The sequence below is a fragment of the Bos indicus x Bos taurus genome, chromosome 1 (genome assembly GCF_003369695.1).
Source record: "Bos indicus x Bos taurus breed Angus x Brahman F1 hybrid chromosome 1, Bos_hybrid_MaternalHap_v2.0, whole genome shotgun sequence".
Lineage (NCBI taxonomy): Eukaryota > Metazoa > Chordata > Mammalia > Artiodactyla > Bovidae > Bos > Bos indicus x Bos taurus.
The window spans coordinates 28,534,408-28,560,538 of record NC_040076.1 but is presented as its reverse complement, the minus strand read 5'-3'; positions in this window follow the sequence as shown (position 1 = coordinate 28,560,538).

Here is a 26,131-nt window from a genome sequence, read left to right as displayed (position 1 = left end):
GTCCCATCACTTCCTGGGAAATAGATGGGGAAACAGTGGAGACAGTGTCAGACTTTATTTTTTTGGGCTCCAAAATCACTGCAGATGGTGACTGCAGCCATGAAATTAAAAGATGCTTTCTCCTTGGAAGGAAAGTTATGACCAACCTAGATAGCATATTCAAAAGCAGAGACATTACTTTGCCAACAAAGGTCCTTCTAGTCAAGGCTATGGTTTTTCCATTGGTCATGTATGGATGTGAGAGTTGGACTGTGAAGAAGGCTGAGTGCCGAAGAATTGATGCTTTTGAACTGTGGTGCTGGAGAAGACTCTTGAGAGTCCTTTGGACTGCAAGAAGATCCAATCAGTCCATTCTGAAGGAGACCAGCCCTGGGATTTCTTTGGAAGGAATGATGCTAAAACTGAAACTCCAGTACTTTGGCCACCTCATGCAAAGAGTTGATTCATTGGAAAAGACTCTGATGCTGGGAGGGATTGGGGGCAGGAGGAGAAGGGGACGACAGAGGATGAGATGGCTGGATGGCATCACTGACTTGATGGATGTGAGTCTGGGTGAACTCTGGGAGTTGATGATCGACAGGGAGCCCTTACATGCTGTGATTCATGGGTTAGTAGAGAGTTGGACACAACTGAGCGACTGAACTGACTGAACTGATTGTATATTTCATGGAATCTCTTGCATCGCACATATTTTCAAGAGATTTCTTTTTTTAGTGCTTGTATTTTTGTAGCTTATAAAATATCTTTATAAATATATATAATTATATGATTATTTGGAATAAAAATGCTACCTTCTATTCAGGGCTGTTCATCTAAATTATATTATATAACCTTTGTTCTTGATTCTATTGATCATGAAAATGGCTTAATTATAAAATTTATAATGTCATAATATGTTTTCTCTTCTTTAAGGAGACAGAAAGAGTGACTCTCCAAGTTTAATGTTCCTAATTATGTGGGAAGTTTGCTTAAAATATGTATTTAAAGACTCTGTAGAGAGATTCTGAAGCTGTAGGCCTTGTATAAAGGCCATGGATTGTCATTTTCCTACTGATCATGTAGCTTTTCTTCTTTTTACATTAAAAATACTTGATTTAAAGAAGACACAGTGGGAAGGGTGTGATAGGCTCTAGATATCATTGTTGATAGGTTTTCTTTTCATAGTTTAATTTTTTGGATATAAACAATTTTCTTGTAAAATCATTTCTGCTACTGTGATTGCCTCTTGCAAGGGAAGGAAATTATTCTTATTTGTCATGTTAAGACAAAAAAGTCAATGTATTTAAAATGCTTAATCTTAATAAAAGTTTCAGATTTAAGAAAATGTAAGAGGCCTTGGACTGGAAGGAGACCCAACCAGTCCATTCTGAAGGAGATCACCCCAGGGATTTCTTTGGAAGGAATGATGCTAAAGCTGAAACTCCAGTACTTTGGCCACCTCATGCGAAGAGTTGATTCATTGGAAAAGACCCTGATACTGGGAGGGATTGGGGGCAGGAGGAGAAGGGGACAATAGAGGGTGAGATGGCTGGATGGCATCACTGACTCGATGGACCTGAGTCTGAGTGAACTCCGGGAGTTGGTGATGGACAGGGAGGCCTGGCGTGCTGCGATTCATGGGGTCGCAAAGAGTCGGACACGACTGAGCGACTGAACTGAACTGAACTGAACTGAACTGAAGAGGTGTGATTGATATGGTCTGTTTATATCTTTCCCTATTTTTCATGAGGAAACTAATGTTAAGATGGGACAAACAATTATTTATAGCTATTAGCAATATTGGTAGTGTGAGTTATTTCTTCATTTGCTCTGGATTATAGCTTCTGCCTCTTTGCTTCTGGATTTTACCTTCTGCCTGAGGTTAAAGGGGGAAAAGCAAGAATGAAAGAAAGAAAAAAGAAGGAAGGGTATAAAGAGAATAAATAAAAGAACAAAGAATGACCTTGAAAAATAAAAGTACTTTATCTTGAGAAATTATATGAAAGTAGCCCCACAGTCCAGCAAAATATGCGCAAATGATGAGTAAAAAGCACCACTGATACTTTTAGCCTCCTCTCTCTGGTCAACTCTGACTGTGATAATTGGAAAACGTTAGTGCCCTTTTTTTTTTTCACTCCTAACACAGTTTAGAAAGTGTCTTATTTTATTAAAACTGAAATTGAAGTGCTATCCTCTCATTTGTTTAAAAAGTATAATATTTCACATTTGGAAGATTGTATTTGGAAACAGTCTTTGTTCTTGACTTTCAAGACCCGCCTCTGCATTTTCCCAGAGCACAGTCGGTCTAATTTTAACCTTTAATTTCATTGAGTAGATAATCATCTTATAACCAGGAATTCTTGCCAACTCTTCCCACCTTTAACACTACCATCATTGATGTTTATCGATTTGAGCCTCCCGCATCACAGTACTTAATTAATTTCAAACACAGCAGAATATTTTTGGGATTTTATATTCAGGATTCCATTGATTTCTTGTCTTGCCAGTTTTAATCGTATTTGGGAAAAGGGAAGATTATGTCAAGGCTACCTACTCATCTACTGGTTAAACATGTTATAAGCACAGTCATTAGAAAGCACTTCATTTGAATAATGTATCTAAGCCTTGAAGTGATCAATTATGCACATTGGACATTAGCATAATATTTAGTTTAAAAATCAGAAAGAAGATGTGCTGCAATTAACAGATATAACAGGTAGCTCTCATGGCTATTTAAATACAAAAAAAAAAAAAATTAAGTATATAATTAGATCTTTATTTTACATCTAATGTAATTTACCTACTATTTTTTGACCAAACTTCCACATTAAAATGCCTAATACTAGTCTGAAATCCATGGTGGTCTTGGTACAGGTTTCGGTGCTCTGCTTTAGTGTTACGCCAAACAGTCAAATGCACTATTTCAAACTTTGTTCTTTAAAGGCAGCCTTTTGAAAGACTAGTGTCTGCATTGCTGTTTCGTGGTGCAACAGTGACAGCCAGTGGCTGCTGGATTTCCCTTTAGTCACAAATTATTGCAGACATCGTACAGATTAACAAGGACCTATATCAAGCTTTAATAACTAGCACTCAAAAATAACATGCTTCTTGCTCATCTCCATCTTATTTTTTACCAAAAATAGGTGGATATCCACATGTCTATTTGAGAATGCCTTTTTTTTTTTTTTTAATTAATTAAGCATCTGAAATGTAGATTAAGGTGGTTTTACTCAGAGGCTACTGCCAATGTTAACATATTGGAGATGATTAAAAGATTCTTAATGGATTCATTTCATGTGATATATAACCAAATTATCTATTTCTTTGTTTGTTTGTTTGTTTCTTTTACCTGCAAGGAAAGAAAATAGCTGCTAGGTATAGTGAAAAACAGGTCAAAGCACTCCATGGGCAAACAGCTGGGGACTGTATAATTATTCACTACCTGAACATCCCTGATTGGTCTCATCTTCCCTTCCTAAAAAGCCCATTATTCCTTTCAAATGGAGAGCTTAATGGAGTAAAGCTTTGCTAGATGTAATGAGCTGAATAATGTGGAGTTCAACTTCAGATTATGGACTTTTGGAGACTCCAAGCGGTTAAAACTAATGATTTAATCCCTGTATTTATTTTAAATTTCTTTGGACAGATCTATTTATATATTCTTGAAGCTCTCCCACAGACACAACAATCTGGAAATACAACCCCCCCTTTTTTTCTTTTTCTGTTTCTCTAACGTCTGTGACATTCCTACTTTGTCTCAAGCTATCTTCTTTTCTTCTCTCTGTCTCTCTTTTTTTAGCATAGCTTCAAACCTTCATTTCCTCCTCACTGGCACTGCTCTAAGAGTGCTTATGGCAAATTTGCTTCTGTAATCATAACTTGAACCCATCTGGGGATGAGATTGGCTACAAGCTTAGTATTTCCACTTAACATATTCATGATTAGCATGCACAGAAGGAGTAGAATTAGGATGAATGTTTTTGGAACAGTACAGATAAATCCTCATAAATGTAGTACAACAGGTCTGGAAATGCACAGTGCGGAAATGTAATGAAGCTGAACTCTGTAGAGAGTTTGGTATTCTCAGTACCATGCCTCTCCTAATGAACTCATTTAGATTAGAAAATGGATTTAATATTTTATTGGAATTAACCTGAGCCAGTAAAGAGGATTACAATTTCTTTCCATAAATATAGTGATATTACAGGATGAGGTAGCATGTTACATGAATATTAAGCACTTTATGAACATTGTCATGAAGCCAAAAGGTGTAAGGTGATTATATTTTAATATAGTGGTACTGTTCTTACAATAATTAAATTTGAATAGCAGTAAAGGGATATTTTAAGAAGATTTAAATCAGAATTTTGTTGCATTTTCAGAGAAAAAATACCACATGATTAAAATTAAACTCAGGACAGAGCATTTAAGTAACCAGCTTTAGCAGAAACTATATTTTCCCAAGTGGGAAATAAACAATAAGCAAACTTGGGGAAAAAAGGACAACTTTGAATCTGAGTCTGACTAAACAGAAAGATTATCTCCTCACTAATCTGAAGAAAGTTTATTTATTCACTGCAGACTACTTTGGTAGATATGCTAGCCAAAAAAAAAAACTGAGTTGGCCAAAATGAATGAACATTTTGGCCAACCAATAGAACTCTATTATTGGCTAGATTTTTTTTTTTTCCCATTTCTGCAATCTTTTGTTTTCAGTCCAAACTCATTTAAGTCCTTTTTGGATCATGAGTGGATGCTTTTCATATAACACTCACGTAAGATGCACATACAGTCTATAAAGGAAGATATTAATAAGAAATCAGAGGATATGGACCCTTTCCCTCCCTTAACACCCACTAGCCCTAAGCAACTTCTGCCACTAATTTTTGTAAACCTAGATGTATTATATAGTCAAGGGAACTAATATCACACTTTTGTAATCTTAAAGAAAAAAGTAATATGAATCTTATGTAGCTTTAAACAAAGGGCAAGCTGGGGCCCCAGATTTCCATTTCTACCTATTTTGTAAAGTCAGCTGCTGTGCATTTGTGCACCTGAGCATTCACTGCTTTTGCAGAATAAGGTGCAGTGAGCATTGCGTGCTGGAGGCCAAGGTTAGGTCTTGAGGCTGTGCACAATTCTGATGAAAGCTGAACATGAACTGTGAAGTCGTTCAGGCATACACACAGTTTAAGAAAAACTTCCCCACCCTTCCTTTGTTCCACCTACACTAGTAAAACTTTTTTTTTTTTTTGCTTCAGTTGGAGAAAGGCATGTAAAGGACTCCTGTGTGTGCGTTTCAGATTTCTCCAGCCCATATTTGCAATGAGTTTGATAACTGATGCTCTTGTAAGCTTCAGACACATTGAGGTTTTGAGATAATGCTATACAAAAGTTGGAGTTAAAGAAAATCAGCTGCTTGCTATGTATGCAGGGGTGGAGAGGAAGCAGAGGAATAGGTCCCAAACAAGAGCAGCAACATCAGCATTGAACATCTAGTGAAATGTTATGGTGTGTGGGAAGCTGGTGGTACCTCTCAGGAGGAAAGACTTTGAGAGAGTGGTGTCCTGCTGGAGTGCTGATGGAGGAAATCATGCCAGGGCCCACCAAGGGGAACAGAGGAGGAGAAAACAGGGAGGAGAGGCCTTGGGAGAGGGTTAAGGAGGCGAAATATGCTGGTTTCACAAAGATTCAGGATGAGCTCTTTTTTACTCTACTTTTTTTTCATTTCTGTGGTTTTCTTACTAATTATTGTCTCCTGGTAGCTGTTCTCATTCCATGTCTCTTATTATTTGATCGAGTAAAATATTGAATATAAGATTTTTCACCTTAACTTTTACCATGTTCATCTTCCTGGGGCCAATGGAGTTAGGATAGTTGGGGGTAGGGATGGGAAGTAATTAGCAATTCAACAGAAATCAACAAGGAGAGATATCCAAAAAATCTTTAGTATTTTATATTTCCTAAATGGATCTGGCAGCAAAATATAGTAGACTTTTAAACCAGGCAAATTAGGTTGGAAGAGGATTTTTAAAATTTTCTTATCGACTTCTTTAATATATTGAATGCTAGCCTGGTTGACTTAGTTCTAAGAGCTCTTTTGGTGTGAAGAGACTATGTACTGTGTCTACAATTTTCTATTTTCTAGTTAAAGAATAAAATACAAGAGAAATAAATTATGTGCCAGAAATTTCCACACCCCTGAGAATGACCAATAAGAAGAGAGGGAACAAAGAGAGTTAAGAAGTTTGGAGAGCCCTCCCATTTTCTCCTCTTTAAGCGTATGTCCAAGTAGAAGACGCTGCGTTAAGTTAGAGTGCAGCTTCTATCCCATGCCTTTTCTTTTTTTCTTTATGGATTCCAGAAGGAGTTGATTAGGAAACTGTCTTCTAGCCTATGTGTGGGCTTCCCCAAAGTAAATTGGACAGCTAATGGTAAACAGACCAAGCAGCAGGTGATAGAAAGGTAGTTAGCTACTATATAATGGATGGCATTGCCCTAGAACTAGAGGAGAGAAAGCAACGCCTGAAGACTCTGCCCCATTCTTTTTATGCCAAGTTCATTTGAGTCACTCCCCTTCTCTTACAGACTCTGTGGTAGGTTTAGTGGAAACTCTCCCTCCAAAAGGATACATTCAATTCCTAACCCTTGATATCTGTAAGTAGAGCCTTATTTAGAAATAGAGTCTTTGCAAATATAATTAAAATAAGGATCTTGAAATGAGATAAAAATCCTGATTTGAGATGGGCTTTAAGTCCATTGGGTTTCCCTGGTGGCTCAGACAGCAAAGAATCTTCCTGCAGTGCAGGAGACCTGGGTTTGATCCCTAGGTTAAGAAGCTACCCTGGGGAAGGGAATGACAACCCACTCCAGTATTCTTGCCTGGGAAATCCCACAGACAGAGGATCCTGGTAGGCTACAGTCCATGGGGTTGTAAAGAGTCGGACACAACTGAGTGACTAACACTAACTAACTTAAATGCAATGACTGCTCCTTTTATACAAGTGTGAGGAGGGAGAGATTTCAGTTATATAGATACAGAGAGAGACGCAGAGAAGAAGGCCATGTGAAGAGGTGGGGGCAGAGATTGAAGTTATATGCCATAAACCAAGGAACACAGAGAGAATACTTTGAAATCAGTTTATTTACCTAAAAATTTCACCTTTAAACCTTCCGAGGGGTGTTGAATTCTAAAGAACATAGCATAATAGACACATATCCACCATCCATTACCCAGACTCCAGTTATCAACTAGACCAATCTTGTTTCACACAGTCCATGCAACATGCAAAGTTGGTCAGTTCTTAAGTTCCTTGTGTGTTTACTTCTATCTCCTCATTCTCATCTCCAGGGCACTAATGCCTGGGAATTTACTAGTCCCTGCATGGCTCTTGAATAATTACTGACAGATGTAGTGCATGGAGGCATAGAATTTGTAAATTTCAAAAGTTTAATTTGTACTCAATTCCACTGCAGGATCATGTTAAAGCTACCTTCTTCAGGACATTCCATGAAACATCATCTGTTCACCTCTACGCTCGTCTGCTGTCTATGGGTGGCAGCGGGTGTACCGGCTTAACAAAATGACCCCATGAATACTGTTTTCAGGTCTATTTTCGGGGAACCTGACCTGTGTTATATTGAAATAATCCCTGACATTATAACATCTCACCTGTATTTCAATATATATCTCTAAATTTAAGGACTCCTAAAAAGTGCATTACCATTATCACACCTAAATATGACAATACACTTCTTTAATTCACAAAAGAGCAATAAGTGTCCTATTTTCAATTATCTCATAAATACAATTTATTGTTTTGGTTCACTCAATATCCATTAATGTTTTCACAGTATATTTGATTGGAAAAAAAAAAAGAAATATCTCATTAATTTCATTTAATATAAAGTTTTCCTCTCCACCTTTCTCTTTTTCTTTGACACATGTTAGAAACAGTGTAATTTTTCTTCAGCTGCCTACAGTCTGGATTTAGCTGACTGAATCTTTATGGTATCATTTAGTATATTTGTCTGCTGCTGCTAAGTCTCTTCAGTTGTGTCCGACTCTGTGCGACCCCATAGACAGCAGCCCACCAGGCTTCCCCGTCCCTGGGATTCTCCAGGCAACAATACTGGAGTGGCTTGCCATTTCCTTCTCCAGTGCATGAAAGTGAAAAGTGAAAGTGAAGTCGCTCAGTCGTGTCCGACTCTTCGAGACCCCCATGGACTGCAGCCTACCAGGCTCCTCTGTCCATGGGATTTTCTAGGCAAAAGTACTGGAGTGGGGTGCCATTACCCTCTGTATATTATGTTCATTAGTAGTTGAATCTAAGAGCTTGATCAAATTCAGTTGTGATGTATTTGTTAAATCTTCTTTGGTGGTGATATGTGCTTTCATTAGGAGCCATACAATTTTGTTTTCTCTTTGTGTAATTCACTGGCCATTAATTATTGTTTTTATCCATTAATATTTCAGGGACAACAAAAAGATTTGATTTTTAAATTATTTTTAATTTATTACATAGATTACTTTTAGAAGACAAATACTTATCCACATTTGGTTACTGTTAGGTAAAATTTACATAGAAAAGGCAGAATAATATTTATTTTGCTCCTTTTATCATTTTTAGTGTACTTCAGTGGTGACGAAGTAGGGATTTTTCTTTTTTAGTGCAATTATTAATTTGTTACTTTAAATAAACTTCATGTGCTTTATCCATTAGAGAGATTATTTATCTTATTATTTTTTTGGCCAGTGGAACCCAGTCAAATTGACTTGTGACTCTTTTTGGTATGATTGGAATAGACTTTGATGTCTTCCTTGCTAAGAGTTATAAGCCCCCAGGCTCATCTTGTATGTATTCAGTTCCATACCTGCAAGGGACATTTTTCCAGGGAGCCCTTTTAACTTAGTTATATGCAACTATGGGCCATTAATTTTAGGCCTTATCAGTGAGTGCAGGTAGGATTACCTTTTAGAGGTAAAATATATCATGAGTTTAGCTGATTCTTTCAATTGCAATTCAAAATTACTGAATTTATATTTAACCAATTCTAACATTTTAGTTTAAATCTCTTTTCTGCCACACAGAGAATAGCAATTCCAAACATTAATAGTAATGATAGAATGAGGATATCAGATAACTGCTTATCTGCTTAATCCCACAAAATACTCAAAAGTCTCCACTGACGATCACAAGTTTCACCAACAGTATGTTTATAGAAATCCGTGTAACTTTTTTTAAGTTAAAGGACTATGTTGAAGACTCTTGAACTAGCTCCTCTCTAGGTCGGACACAAATAGCATCCACGGGTGCACAAGGTGATTATTCCACCAACAAATTGCACAGTTTAATTTGTTCATTGTTATTTGTTAGTCATATTCTTTTTCTTGGTCAAGATTTCTTTTTTACATATAAAAAAAAAAGTGGATTCAAAGATCTTTAATTCCTACCTCTTTGCCCTTTATCCTGTATTCTCGACCTATACTCTACCTAGTAATAAACTGTTTTTTATTTTGTCATTTTTTGTTGAAAAGATATATTTACATCCTCTTCTTTCTTAGCTAAATAGTGATATAATATGCTCACTTTTTTCTCCATTTTTTTCTTCAACTAATGATAAATCTAAGACATTACACTACAGTAATATATAGAAATAGACATTTCCTTTTACATTAACAGAGTGTCCCCTTTGTGGAGCATACCATCACTTACTAAACAAGTCCCATAATCATGGATATTTGGGTTATTGCCACTTTTTTGCTAATATAAAAAGGTCCTTCAACAAATAATCTAGCACATATTGTGCTTCCTATTATTACTAGTATATCTTTGGGATACATCCCTAGAAATGGGATTGTTGAGTCAAAGATCAAATGTATCTGCAATTTCAATAGGTGTTATTAAATTTTTCTTTATAACATATCACTTTGTGGTTTCTGTCTACTTCAGAAAAATCTATTTCAATTTCATTATTTTAGGTGAAACAAGATTTTACATTTTGTTTTGCTTTAAATAATACTCTTGCCTGGAGAATCCCATGGACGGGGGAACCTGGTAGGCTGCAGTCCATGGGGTCGCTAGGAGTCAGACACAACTGAGCGACTTCGCTTTCACTTTTCACTTTCATGCATTGGAGAAGGAAATGGCAACCCACTCCAGTGTTCTTGCCTGGAGAATCCCAGGGACGGGGGAGCCTGGTGGGAGGCCGTCTCTGGGGTCACACAGAGTCGGACATGACTGAAGCGATTTAGCAGAAGCCTATTTAAGATCAACATATTTAGCTTTAGCCCTGACTTATTATACGAATGAGCTCTGTCAATTTCTAATCAATGAACTGAGTAAAACATCCAGTGCCTTTAGGACAGTATAAATTTTCACAAATATTTTGTGAGTTATAAATATATCTGGAGTATACACTTTTTAGAATCTCTTATTTGATAAGTAAAAGAATTTAACCAAATATTCTATATGCTAAAGCTTGTAGGGCTTAGAGTCACAGTGTTTTTGCAATGTCAGACTTAGTGTAAATCTACTTGCTAGTATTAATATTACAGTATTACATAAAAAAGAGAAAGATGCTATAGGGTGATTTATGGTTGATAAGTATAAATTAGTAAACTGCCCCTACATACTCTCAACCTACTGTACTTTAGAACTCTTCTTCCATCTGTTTCTCACATTTTCTGTTTCAAATTTTTCGTGTAACAATGTCAAAACTAGCAGTGGGTGTTTTCACTTGGTGACTATAATTCATTGTGAGGCTAATTTTATGATTCATATTTTGTTTCAAAAGGATCTATATTTGATGAATCTATTGGTTCAGATTATCCTTAGCCATCACATACATTTACTGTCTAATATGTATTACTTACCTCTCTCTGAATGAAATACTTGATTCAACTGGGGGCTTCTTACTTTAACCTGGTATTTGGAACACGAGATTAGTTCTGTTCTGCAGTTATGCTTTCTGCCATTGAAAAGTTTCTTTGGATTCAGTGTTCTATAACACTTGCTATTTTTCATTGTATTCTACAAAATTTGAAAAGAAAAATAGACTTTGTGCTGTTGGTAGTATGTTCAGCAAGTTTGATAATAGTATATGCATGCAGACATATAGCTTATATGAATTGAATATTTTCAATCCACTTTCCTCTCCATCATTTCGTTGTGCTATCTTATATTTTAGGAAACACAATATGTTTATTTTGAGTAAAAAAAAAGCAAAAACAATAAGAAAAACAATAACAAAATAGCTTTTAGTGTAGGAAACAAATATTTATAAGTTGAGTTCAACTGCCATATACTAAGTTTTCAAATTGTTTCTAGGGCAGGGTCATGATTAAAAATGACAGATAAAACAAGGAAACATGTTTTGTTTGGAAATTCTCTGTGCAAGATAACAAGTATTGCTATTGGGTAGAGAGTCAAAAAATGGGTCTTTTGATATCCCTGTTGATACAAAGATCTCTCTGTAGACAAAATGACCTCATAAATTTGCTAACAATTTGTTGAGATTGATGTTAAGAATTGATGGAGAGTAGAAAAATAAGGTAAAGGATTATTTTATGGGTATTCCATGAGCCCACCTGAACAGTTGATAGAAGAATTTGAATATCTCAGGAGAGAGCGGAGAGAGTGAGAGAGAAATCAAGGAAGGCAACCATGTATATGCTTGTAACTCCTGACATTTAGGTGAGATTACAAGCAGGGGTTGGAGGGTAGCGCTCAATTAACTAATTCATAAACATTTTTCTAGAGCAATAAATAGATAAAAATACTGTTTCTTTTTTTCCTACTTATTATTGATACTCCTTCAAGTTAAAATTAGAATTGAAGTTCAGCATTGAATCTTGACCAAAAATGGAATCTTTGAATGGATCTATGTTCTCTGATAAAAGAGACAATTTTTCAGAGACATGGCACTATCATTTGGGATATTTTTGAATATTATCAAGAGAAGAAAGCATTAATGGTTTAAATACAGCCTGTTTTTTTTCAGGAGCTTAAACTGTTGGACACTTTTTCTTATGTTGAGATGTTATATAGTTCCCTACACCTTCCCAATATAAATTCTAGTCCTGCTATCTGGAGAACTTCAGTGTAAGGTCAGATTCTTTTTGGAAGACAGGAATATGCTTCAAATATCTGAATTTAAATATCAAGCAAGTCCTAGATGATTTTTCATCTCATTCTCCTTGCAGGTCAAACATTTCTCAGGACAAACTTTACCTCTGTTAATATAAGCTTTTAAAATATGACATCCCAAATTGATAGAACACTTGATATGTTGAATGGCAAACCCTGGGTTTAGTTAATCTATTGTATATTTATGTTTAAATACCTTATTTTCACTAATCATGTATTATTTAAGCACTAAATCATACTGTTGATTCCTTTCATAATGTTAGTCAACACAAACTTTTAGTCATTTTTTCATATGAACTGCTTTTTGTCAAGCTTTTCTCAGCATATAATTATAAAATTGATTCTTCAAGCTTACTTGCAGGATACTTATTTTGGTTAAATTGATTTGTGTTAGTTTGGGTCCATCATTTACCCTGTCATTTTTATTTTTGAACCTTGATAATGTCATCCATTGCAATAACTAATCCTCCTGGATTTGGGTCACCTGAAAATTTAATCAGCATAATTTTTCTTTTTATATCCAGGGCATTAATAAAAATGTTAATGGCTCAGAGTCAAAGACAGAGAGAAAAACTATGCTATTATAAGCATCTTTCTTGTTACATATTGATCTATGGTTCAATGCTTTTGTATATTTATTCAACAAATATCTATTGAGTTTTTATTATACATCAGAAACTAATCAAGGTGATGAAAAAATGACAATAAAAACGTACTAAATGTTTATCTCCATAGAGTAGACAGGGTTGCTGATGATCTATATGGCACTTTTGTGTAAGTTATTAAAAAAGCACCCTGTCAAGTAAATTCAGACTTTTTTTTTTAACTAAAGAAAACATCGCTTCCATGGAGAAATAAGCAAGTGCCAGGTGAATGGTTTGTTAAGAGGAGCTGGCTGGAATTCAGCTCCCAAGGAGATCTGCAGCTGTTAAGTTTATGCAGTGTACAAACTGCAACTTTCCATGATGACCCTTGTGCAGTCTGATATATTCAATTATGTCATGCCCTCATTAACTTTTATCATTAATCAATGTTTACATTTGTTGCACTTGCTTATCATGCTTTGGGAGGAGACTTATATTAAGAAATTCAGAATGATTAATCTACTTTATAAGAATTATAGCAACAAGGAATGGTGGAAAGTCAACCAAGGCAAGTTCTTCCACATAATTTATTAATGAATAACTTTCCAAGAGAATAATTGCTGTTATTACTGGAAATTGTAGAAAAGACATTTATCTGTCCACCAAAGACTTGTGTTCCTCTTCCCAGAACACAGAATTGTAGCTCTGAGGAGGCCAGCAGACATGCACTGTGTTCCTCAGAGCCTCTGTTCTTTTTCTCCTGGGCCAGATGCTAGTGCTCAAAAATGAACAGCAACAGAATCAGTCCTTTCCACTTTTGGGCCAAGGAGCTTAAGATGTGGTTGTGTCTTCCTCACTCTTTCCCCAACCACACCTGAAAGGAAAACATATGATGGCTTCCTGTAGCAGTTCTCAACATTTTCAGTCTCAAGGTCCCATTACACTCTTAAACAGTAATGAAGATCTCAAGAGCTTTCATACAAATGGATTATATCCACCAATATTTACTGCATTAAAAATGAAATTGAGTCATTTTTAAAGAGTATTTTAGTAAATTTACCATAAAACAAACATCCATTAAATAAACAATCAAGTATTAAAAAAAAAAAAACCCTCAGTTTTCCAGTATTAAGTTACAGTGCTAAAGATGGCATTGTTTCACATTTTGAAATCTCTTTAATATCTTTCTTAATTCTTCATTTAGGTAACTGTGATATTACATATCATATTGTTAGAGAAAATGCAGTTGTTCACTTGTGGCATAAGAATAAAAATGAAAAAGTTTTAGTATTATTATCAAGTTAGTTTCACCTCATTGATCTCCTGAAAGGGTATTAGGGATCACTGCTATCCTCTAGGAATATGTAGCCCTCAAATAGAAAGAGTTGGGGATCCCTGAATCACCGTATGAAAATCTGTGTTCTACAAAGTTGCATGAAAAGTAAACTACATTACATTAAGTCACTAAGATTTGGGAGTTTATATATTAGAGAAGCTAGAATTACCCTTCTAGAAGAGAAATCCACCAAAAATACTAATTTTGATGTAGGGAAATTTTTCTTTTTAATGATATGTACCCAAGAATGTATGTTCTTAATTTATAACAAACATGTCCAGCCAAGATCCAGCAAATGAAAAGTGACATATACCCACAGGAAGTCCAAGAAACATGGGATTTGTCTGATTGGGAAAAAATAACAGGAAAATTAAGGACATTGTTCTGTTCTAGAAATAGATGGCCATGTAAGATTACCATTTCTTTCTAAGTTTATGAAAGCTGATCTAGATGGTAGCTGTGTGTGTCAGGGAGTGGGGGGTGCATCAGGGGAGGTGAAGGTAAAATAACCAGAGAAGTGGTTGAAATTTTGTAGTACCTTGATTTGGGCCTGAGTAGTTGAAATGATTATATGATCATTTACTCAAGTTCTGAGCAAAAGTTCTCAATGAATTAAGAAATTGATCCACATCTCCTTAGAGGATATATATATATATTTTTTAAACATTATTTTATTGTGTGACTTTATTGGTGTAGTCAAATTGCATGTCTTTTTTTTTCAAATTTTTTTTTAATTGGAGGTTAATTAATTTACAATATTGTATTGGTTTTGCCATACATCAACATGACTCTGCCACAGGTATACACATGTTCCCCATCCTGAACCCCACTCCCTGCACCCTCCCCGTTACCATCCCTCTGGTTTACCCCAGTGCACCAGCCCCAAGCATCCAGTATCATGCATCGAACCTGGACTGGCGATTCGTTTCATATATGATATTATATATGTTTCAATGCCGTTCTCCCAAATCATCCCACCCTCTCCCTCTCCCACAGAGTCCAAAAGACTGTTCTATACATCTGTGTCTCTTTTGCCGTCTCACTTACAGGGTTATGGTTAGCATCTTTCTAAATTCCATATATATGCGTTAGTATACTGTATTGGTGTTCTTCTTTCTGGCTTACTTCACTCTGTATAATAGGCTCCAGTTTCATCCACCTCATTAGAACTAATTCAAATGTATTCTTTTTAATGTCTGAATAATACTCCATTGTGTATATGTACCACAACTTTCTTATCCATTCATCTGCTGATGGAATCTAGGTTGCTTCCATGTCCTGGCTATTATAAACAGTGCTGTGATGAACAATGGGGTACCCATGTCTCTTTCAATTCTGGTTTCCTCGGTGTGTATGCCCAGCAGTGGGATTGCTGGATCATAAGGCAGTTCTATTTCCAGTTTTTTTTAAGGAATCTCCACACTGTTCTCCATAGTGGCTGTACTAGTTTGCATTCCCACCAACAGTGTAAGAGGGTTCCCTCTTCTCCACACCCTCTCCAGCATTTATTGCTTGTAGACTTTTGGATCGCAGCCATTCTGACTGGCATGAAGTGGTACCTCATAGTGGTTTTGATTTGCATTTCTCTGATAATGAGTGATGTTGAGCATATCCTTAGAGGATATTTTTATGCTTTTATCAAGACTTCTCCACTTATATGCCCCTCAACTCTCTCTATCTCACCACTAATATCTGCCTCAGACTATTGGGTCCATTCTCATTCTGTCCTTCATTCTTGTTTATCACACAAGAACAAAGAACAAAGACTTAAGAGAACATAAACTTCATTAAACATCATAAACTTCTTGTTTATCACTGCAAAAAGTACCGGATTATCATGTAAAGCCTCATGCCAAGTCTCCCATTTTAAGCACTATGAACCACTGTGGAAAAAAAAATGCTAAAAATAAACAAGCAAATCACAGTCTGCCCCTCAAAACCAACCAACCAACCAACAACAACAAAAACCTAAGTAGAAAGGGGAAAGAAAAAGAGAGACAGAGAGAGAGAGAAAGAAAGAAGGAGAGAGAATGAGAGAGTATTTCTTAAAAGAAAGCAGATAGAAAGTCAAGAGAGGCATTTGAAGTCCTTGGTGTTTAAAGGACAGAAAGAGGAAGTGTTTGAGGAATAGAATAACAAGAAAGACCTAGGATCAATAAATCAAAATGGACTGTCTTTTCTCATCTTCATGTTCTATTTCAATCTGCACTTGCTTGGGGATAAATAAGCCATTTTCTGTTCTCTGTACTTAATTTTGTGCTCAGCGGGGTATGCTGAGCTATTCACAAGGTCTAGAAAATACTTTTTAGACAGATGAGTAAAGATGTCTTTAGAAGAAATCTTGAGTCTAGTTAATACTTAAAGAAAAACATTTAGTACGGCACACATAATCATGTATAATGATGATAAACTCAGAATAACAATGCCTATTAGGTCAAAATTATTGTTATTAACCTACCCAGGGAGGAAATGAGGAGGAAAGATGAGTCCTAATTTACTTGTTTGGAATTTATCAAATGTGAAGGGTAAGGAGCTTGTCATTTGGAGTCCTTTCTGGACCTGTGTTGCAATAATTTCTTGAACTTATTTGGTGTAAGAATTGAAGGAATGGCTGTAAAGTATTGTATGCTCGACTGACTAATCTATTGTTAAGGAAAAAAAAAGTTTTTTCTAATAGCTAGGCTTAACATAATGAAAGTCTTCTTTTGCTCTCATTTCTTAGTTAAGAAAAAATAAATCAGTAATTATTTTCTTATTGGGCAACACATTATAGTGTATTGTATGAATCGTATTGTTAGAGACTACAATTCTTGGCTTTAAGTATTTAGAAAGAAGAATATTTTTGTAGCATTTGACAATTCTAAGAGTGATAAATGATTTATGTTGGTTATTCATTATGCAATGAAAAAAATTACTGTTTGTAATGATATAGTGTAGGTATATAATATATGTGTGTATATATATACACACATCGTAGGTGGCTCAGATGATAAAGTGTCTGCCTGCAGTGCAGGACACCTGGGTTCAACCCCTGGGTTGGGAAGATCCCCTGGAGAAGGAAATGGCAAACCACTCCAATACTCTTGCCCGGAAAATCCCATGGACAGGGGAGCCTGGTAGGTTACAGATTATGGGATTGCAGAGTCAAACACAAGTGAGCGACTTCACTTCTTCTTCAACATATATATATATATATATATACACACACACATATATATATATATAGTTATCATTGGATATTACACAATGTCTCTCTAGGATTTGGCTTATGACATAAAACTTGGAAAAACAAAATTATTGATTAAAAAAAAAAGCTGGACAGTTTCACTTTTATTCCATTAAGCCACTTCTCTCTATGTATGCAGTGCATGCACTATTATTTATAAGAGTTAAGAAGCATATTTACATACTCCACTGAACACAAAATTAAGTACAGAGAACAGAAAAATGGCTTATTTATCCCCCAGCAAGTGCAGATTGAAATAGAAATGAAGATGGGAAAAGGGAGTATATTTTGATTTATTGATCCTGAGTCTTTCTTGTTATTCTGTTCCTCAAACACTTCCTCTGTCCCTCTGTCCTTTGAACACCAAAGACTTCAAATGCATTTCTTGACTTTCTATCTACTTACTTGCAAGAAATGCTCCCTTCTCTTCTCTCTGTGTGTGCCTGTCTCTGCTTCTCCTTTCCCTACTTAGTTTTATTTCGTTTCTCAGTGATTCTCAGCTTGGGATAGGAGACTTGGCATGAGATTTACATGGTCATTCTGTGCTTCTTGTGGTGAATGGTAAACAAGAACAAAGGACAGAATGAGAATGGACCCAATAATTTAATGCAGATGATGGTGGTGAGACAGAGAGAGTTGAGGGACATATAAGTGGAGGAGTCTTGATAAAACACAAAAATATTTTATAAGGAGATGTGGGTCATGTGTTCAACTTCCCAATTCATTGAGATCCTTTACTGGGCAGTTCAGAGAGATGGTATGGTGGGGGGGAGGAGGGAGGAGGGTTCAGGATGGGGAACATGTGTATACCTGTGGCGGATTCATGTTGATATATGGCAAAACCAATACAATATTGTAAAGTTAAAAAAAAAAAAGAAATGTAGACAGTGTCCTCCTTCTACTCCTAATTAAGCAAGACTCTTGGAGACTGAATCTGGACAGACCACAGATACACATACACTAAGTCAGTTTGTACAAACTCTTGGTTAGTGCAAATTCTTACAGATTCTAGAAATAGACTGACCAAGAATTGTGGTGTATGCTATTGTGAGTTTTCTCCTTTGTGTTCTTGCTTTCCTTTACACTTGGCTGATATGTTGAGAAGAATTTTGGTCATAAGCTGAGTGACAGGTGCCGACACTAGTGCTGAAACTTCCCTCTACTTGCTTTTGAACTACAGGTACACAGGTTTCAGCTGCTAATAATTCTAGGCTTTGGGTCTAGTGATCTCTTTTAATACCATTTCTACTGTAGAGAAGCTTATAAATACCGAGCAGTGAAAGAGATAATCAAGATTGTGTGGCCTAAGCTTAAAAAATGCTTGAGATTAATATTACAATGATTTGAAAATACAGTGGCTTTTCTTTTAGAGCAAAGATATAATTTAATTTTATAAATAATAATAATAATAATAATCTTGTGTATTCAGTGAAACTTTACTTGGTTAAACATTGCTTAACTCAGATGCACAAATAAGACCTGTAACTATGAGACCAAGTCCAGCAATTACTCTGAGTTTAGTTTTCTATTTTGGCAGCTCGATGGAAAAAGAAGAAATCCAACTTTAGCAACTCAAAGGCAATCCAACACTTTTTCAATCACTGGAGTTTTCCTGGGGATAAATCTGAACCTAGTTTTAAGGACCAAAAGGTTCAACACTATTCATTATTCCACTGCTCTGCTTCTGAAATCAGATGTGCTGTTTCACTTTCGACTGTGAAGTTTTTCCAGTGTCTAAGCTTATTACCATACATTGGTTTAAGCAGACTCTCATTTTCTTATATGCTGCTCCTCTTCCTTCCTTTTAGTTCTTCTGCATGATTTCCCTATCCTCACTGTCTGTCTGCTTTGTGTTTCCTTGCTCATCTTACAGTAAGCTTGCCTACTCACAGCTTGGGAGGCATTTAAATGGCTTGTTGTTTGCAACCCACTGCATTCTAGAGCTCCAAATGGAAATAAGAAAAGGGCTTGTAGACATTTCCCATTGTCTTTAAATATCCAGGGAGCCACACTGTGATGAATTAACTGAAGATTGTAAGAAACATAGGGATGAATGGATATTGTCTCCTTTTCTAATCCATGTTATATGATTTTTGTGATGAATTTTTTCTGTGATTCATCTAAGCCCCTTTTTGCTTACTTTTGCAAAGCATGCTAAAGCACATTTTATTTTCCTGCTGTGAAACAGCTTGCACAAAAATTGAAGCCCATATCATTTATCTGGTCTCACATGAGAACACTGTAATTAAATATATATAATAATTTAATTAAGATTCATTCAAATCTGCTTCTCTCCCATTTATTCTATTTTCAAGGGAAGATCATTAAAATGTCCAAAAGTCTTAATTCTTGTTTCTGATTTTCCTCTTATACGTAAGGTAGGATATTAATTGCTGCATTTTCTTGAATATTCTGAATTCCTCAACAGTATCAGTTTTGGAGACTAGTCATAGAAACAGACCTCTTCGAAGTCCTCATCTCCTTTAATCCTAAAAGTGAACTAATTGGAGTGAAGTGAGCATTTCCTAACAACAACATTTCCAATATGTGATTTTTTGCCTTTGCCTAGTAAAATAATGTAAGAATGTATTCCCTGTAAAAGAATATGAGCCCCTTTTCTTTTCTCCCACTCCCATCTATACAGTTTTTCAGACGGCCATAATCAAAATTCTGCAGCTTCCTCTCCAATGTTATGTTCCTTACATGACATCTAGAGGCCAAAATTGATGTGAGCTGTAATTAATCTTTCCATGTGGCTATGCAGACTCTTGGTATATCAGGGATAAGAATCACACCGTCTGCATACTTAAACTTACAGAACATCCCAGCACCAATCTATATTCTGAGCCGTGCACAGTTTGATCCCATCATCCTACGGATATGAAAGATATAGGAAAAGAAAGCAGCCTTATGAGGAAAGAAAAGACTTAAAAGAATAAAACTCTTTTCTTGTAACTTTTCATTTTTATATTCAATAAACTCTGCTATTGATGTTCACATAAATTTTGAAATAATCTAATTAGCGTTCCTGACATTTACCTGTGACAGTTAAAATACACTGGTAATCAATAATGTAAATGTAAAATGGCTGATTAAATTTTCTTTTCTTTTTCATCAAAGAATTTAAGGGCAAAATTCATTTTTCTGTCCCTTATGTGTTCTCAGAACACTCTTCTGACTCCAGCTTTAATCTGCAAATTTGCAGAAAGCTCAGAAAAGTGTTTAAATCATATGAAGGATAATTGATACTGTCACCATTTGACTACTAAGCAGTTCTATGAATTTTTCAACATTTTTCACAGAATAAGTATCAGAACCATGGCATCACTATAGGTGTAACTAAGGAAATATTCTAAGTTTCTCTTTCTAAGTACTTTGAATATCAGAAAATTTAAATACCATCATTTTATAATTAAATCATGGAGATGAAAATGTTTAAAACATACATTATCATGATGCAATAAGAATGAATGTTTGTGTCCCCTCCAAATTCATATGTTGAAATCCTACTCTGAAGCTGGGTCTTTGGGAGGTCTTGAGGGTGGAGCTTTCATGAATGGAATTACTCAGAGAGTTCTCTCACTCTTTTCACCATGTAAAAACACAAAGAGAAGTTGGCAGTTCAAAATCAGAGATGGCTCTCACCAGAACCTTACTATGCTAGAGCACCGTGATCTTTGACTTCCAGTCTTCAAACTGAGAAATAAATTCCTACTGTCTCCAAACCTGCTATTATATAGTACTGTGCTATAGCAGCTTGAAATAAGGCAGATGATAAACTAAACTGCCTGTTAAAAATATATGTTTCATACATTCACACAGTTGTTGTTGTCTTAATAGCTAAGTGGTTTCCAACTTTTGTGACCCCATGGACTGTAGCCCACCAGGGTCCTCTGTCCATGGGATTTCCTAGGCAAGAATACTGGAGTGCGTTGCTATGTTCTCCTCCAGGGGATCTTCCTGACCCAGAGATACAATTCGCATCTCATGTCTCCTGTATTGGCAGGTGGGTTCTTTACCACTAGCACCAGCTGAGGAGCTAGTTAAACATACATATCTGGTTTAAAATCATATCATCCCAACTCATTTAAATAATTCAATAAATAGCTACTCTTGTGTGTGTATTTGTGTGTGTGTGCACATGTGTATCTGTGGTGCCCTTGCTCAGTTTCTCACTTTGGGCAAGGCTCTGATGGGGTACTGTGCATATTACTGCATTCTACTGCTGCCTTATGGTCCACATCCAACACATCTTACTGACCAATTCCCTGATGACAGACACCTAGGATGCCTGTGTTTTCTATTACCATAAAAATATGCTATGATGAGTTGTCTATAAATATCGACATACTGATTTGTGCAAGAATTTTCTGGAATATATACTAAGACTGAGATTTATGTGTCATAGGAAACATGCATACATAATTTGGCTAAATATTACCAGATGGCATTTCAGAGTGGCTGTTGCAGTATGCACTGCCAGCACAGCATGGAAGTTCCTGTCTACCCAACATTCTTGCCTATAATTGGAATGGTCCTATGTTCTGATTTTAAACATTCTGATGGATATAAAGTTATGTCTTGTTATTAAAAATTACGGTAATTTGATTAATACTGAGGTTTAACAACCCTACATATATTTGTTGGATGTTTAGATTCTTCTTTGAATTGCCTTTTCAAAGCTTTTGTTTTTCTATCAAGGTTTCTGTCTTTTTCTCAGGGATTTTCAGTTACTTATTCCAAAAGTGTCTGGACTCAATTGCAAAGTATAAATGAAGGCTTCCCCACACAGACAAGAAATTCTCAGATGCTGGGAGTGTGAGTGCATGCTAAGTCACTTCAGTCATGTCCGACTCTTTGCAACCCCATGGACTGTAGCCTGCCAGGCTCCTCTGTCCATGGAATTCTCTAGGCAAGAATACTGGAATGGATTGCCACGCCTTTCTCCAGGGGATCTTCCTGACCCGGGGATCTTCCTGACCCAGGGATCACACTCACATCTCCTGTGGCTTCTGCATCACGGTCAAGATTCTTTACCGCTGAGTCACTGGGGAAGCCCAAATGCTGGTAGGTTACCCAAGAGTTCAACTCCTTTCTGATGCAATCTACCTAAAAATAGAAACAGATTCTGTAGGTACAGTCCTATAGGATCACTCTCCGCTTATGACCCAGTGACAAGCCCAGGTTGTTACCTATGTTTCTAACCAATCACCTACAAATTGGAAATTCCCATTACCCCTTCAAACTCAGGATGCCAATCACAAGTCCAAGTTTCTGTCTATACTTCTGACCAACTGGTGGTAAATCAGAGATTCCCACTGTTATCTGAAAACTGAGTTTGCTGCTTGGTGAATGTTGAGTCAGAAGATACAGTGAAGTCAAATAGGAGGAGGAAGGACTTATTACTTGGGACAAGTAGGGAGAACACCCAGTATTTTCCCCAAACTAATATCTCTCTAAAGAGCAAAATTGGGAAAGCTGTAAGTTAAATATACATACATATTCATGAAGAGGTTTAGGCAGTAAATGCATATTCATGAGGGGGCTTGAGCAGAGGAGAATTTAGCATAAAATAGGTGGAAAAACTGACATAGAGTCCAAGCTTTAGTTGATTGAGATCATGAGGGTCAGAAAAGGATCAACATCATCATTCTGCAGGTTCCATTCTGGGATCTCAGCATCTAGTTACTATCTTTCATCTAAGTGGGGATGTTTTAGTACTTGGAGAAGTTAAAGATATGTATTAAATTATTACGTATATCCCATGAGGAGGAACTACTGTTTCTTGATTGTTTTTCCTTTGTTCTTGAATTCTTTGTTCTCTTAAGATCATTAATTATGGAGACCTGTACAAGGGCAAGCCTGGTGGCCAGGCTTAGATCACAAAATGTTTTACCAAATATGACTTCTCCTATGTCAAGAAAGCAATGCCTGAATCTCTTCATCCAGGGACCCCCCCTTTCTACTTACACAATCATATCCCCTCATCAGATTCAATTAATTTGTTAGAATGACTCATAGAACTCAGGAAAACCTATTTACTCACTAGATTATTGATTTATTATAAAATACATCAAAGATATCAATACTTATCAATAGACAGATGAAGAGTGAGCACTGAAGAATTGATGCTTTTGAACTGTGGTGTTGGAGAAGACTCTTGAGAGTCCCTTGAACTGTAAGCAGATCCAACCAGTCCATTCTGAAGGAGATCAGCCCTGGGATTTCTTTGGAAGGAATGATGCTAAAGCTGTAACTCCAGTACTTTGGCCACCTCACACGAAGAGTTGACTCATTGGAAAAGACTCTGATGTTGGGAGGGATTGGGGGCAGGAGGGGAAGGGGATGACAGAGGATGAGATGGCTGGATGGCATCACTGACTCGATGGACGTGAGTCTGAGTGGACTCTGGGAGTTGGTGATGGACAGGGAGCCCTGGTGTGCTGCAATTCATGGGGTCGCAAAGAGTCAGACAGGACTGAGGGACTGAATTGAACTGAACTGAAGAGTGAGGTCCAGAACAAAGGGGCTTCTATTCTTGTGGAGCAAGAGTCTGGCCCATTAGCATACATGCATTCTGGTTCCCCAGTATGGAAGCTCTCTGAAAGGGATAAAAATCTGTCCTTTAGATTTTTTATGGAGGCTTCATTACATAGTCATGATTGACTGAATCATTGGCCAATGACAATTGATTGAATCCCCAGCCCATTTTCCCTTTCCAGAATTAAGGGAATGGGACTGAAAGTTCCCTTGGGGTACCCCGAAATCACCTTATCTGAAACCTTTACAGGAATTGAGGACAAGAAACCAAATAGTCCATTGCTCTTATCACTCAGGAAATTCCAAGGGTTTTGGGAACTGTGAACCAGGAACTGTGGATGAGACATACATATTCGGCCACCAAAATGACCAAGAATATATTTTTCTAAATACACAGTGCACACATATACTCTTTATAAATCATTTATCAGTTTTAGATATTACAAATATATTCTTCCAATCTACCTTGCCTATTGAATTCTTCTTAATTTTTATGATATCATATCCATTTTTTTAGTTTATTTATTTATTTATTTTTACTTTTTGGATTTTTTTTATTATTTATTACCATACACCTAGATCACAGGTATTTTCTTCAATTGATAATTTAACTTTAGATTTACTTTTCCGTAATTGAGCCTCTGATTTGGCCTTTAATTGGTCTATCTATAGTGTAAAGTAGAAATCTAGATTTAATTTTCTCTATATAGTAAGATATTTTTCCCTGAAGTATCACGAAAAATATGTTTTTCTCCATGACTTTATGATATTATCTTTCCCCACCTTATTGAGATACAATTGGCGTATAACATATAAACAACATGATGATTTGCTATACATATGTATATGTAAATAAACAATGTTGCCCACTGTGATGTTCAGTTCAGTTCAGTCGCTCAGTTGTGTCCAACTCTTTGTGACCCCATGAATCGCAGCACGCCAGGGCTCCCTGTCCATCACCAACTTCAAGAGTTCACTCAAACTCATGTCCATTGAGTCGGTGATGCTATTCAGCCATCTCATCCTCTGTTGACCCCTGCTCCTCCTGCCCCTAATCTCTCCCAGCATCAGGGTCTTTTCAAATGTGTCAACTCTTCCCATGAGGTGGCCAAAGTATTGGAGTTTCAGCTTCAGCATCAGTCCTTCTAATGAACACCCAGGACTGATCTCCTTTAGGATGGACTGGTTGGATCTCCTTGCAGTCCAAGGGACTCTCAAGAGTCTTCTCCAACACCACAGTTCAAAGGCATCAATTCTTCGGTGCTCAGCTTTCTTTATAGTCCAACTCTCACATCCATACATGACTATTGGAAAAACCATAAGATGGTTAAGTGTCTGCCTACAATGTGGGAGACCCGGGCTCAATACCTGCGTTGGGAAGATCTCCTGGAGAAGGAAATGGCACCCCACTCCAGTATTCTTGCCTGGAAAATCCCATGGACGTAGGGGCCTAGTAGGCTACAGTCTATGGGGTTGCAAAGAGTCTGGACACTGCTGAGCGAGTGTGGTGTTAAGTTGGTGCAAAAGTAATTGCGGTTTTTGCATCCACCACATTCAATTTTTGTTGTTGAAATTTGATATTGGAATACAGTAAATATGATTATGCTATAAATCATTTTAATGTGAATTTCTCACTTTATGTTTTTTGCTAATGAATCATTATTTGCTGTTTATTTTGTTTATTTTAGACTATGGAAATGATATTGGACAAAAAGCATATTCAAGCAATTGTCTTATTCCAGTTCAAAATGGGTCATAAAACAGTGGAGACAACTTACAACATCAACAGCATATTTGACCTAGGAACCAATGAACATACAGTGCAGTGGCAGTTCAAGAAGTTTTGCAAAGGAGATGAGAGCCTTGACGATGAGGAGCATAGTGTCCAGTCATCAGAAATTGACAACGACTATTGGGAACCATCATCGAAGCTAATCCTTTTATAGCTATATAAGAAGTTGCTGGAGAATTCAATATTGACCATTCTATGGTCATTGGCATTTGAAACAAATTGGAAAGGTGAGAAGATTGATAAGTGGGTACTTCATGAACAGACTGCAAATCAAAAAAAAAATTGGTATTTTGAAGTGTTGCCTTCTCTTATTCTGTGGACCAGCAATGAACAATTTCTCAATCAGATTGTGATGTGTGATGAAAAGTGGATTTTATATGACCACCAGTGGTGACCAGCTCATTGATTGGACCAAGAAGAACTTCCAAATCACTTCCCAAAGCCAAACTTGGACCAAAAAAAGGTCATGGTCACTCTTTTGTGGTCTGCTGCCTGTCTGATCCACTACAGCTTTCTGAATCTTGG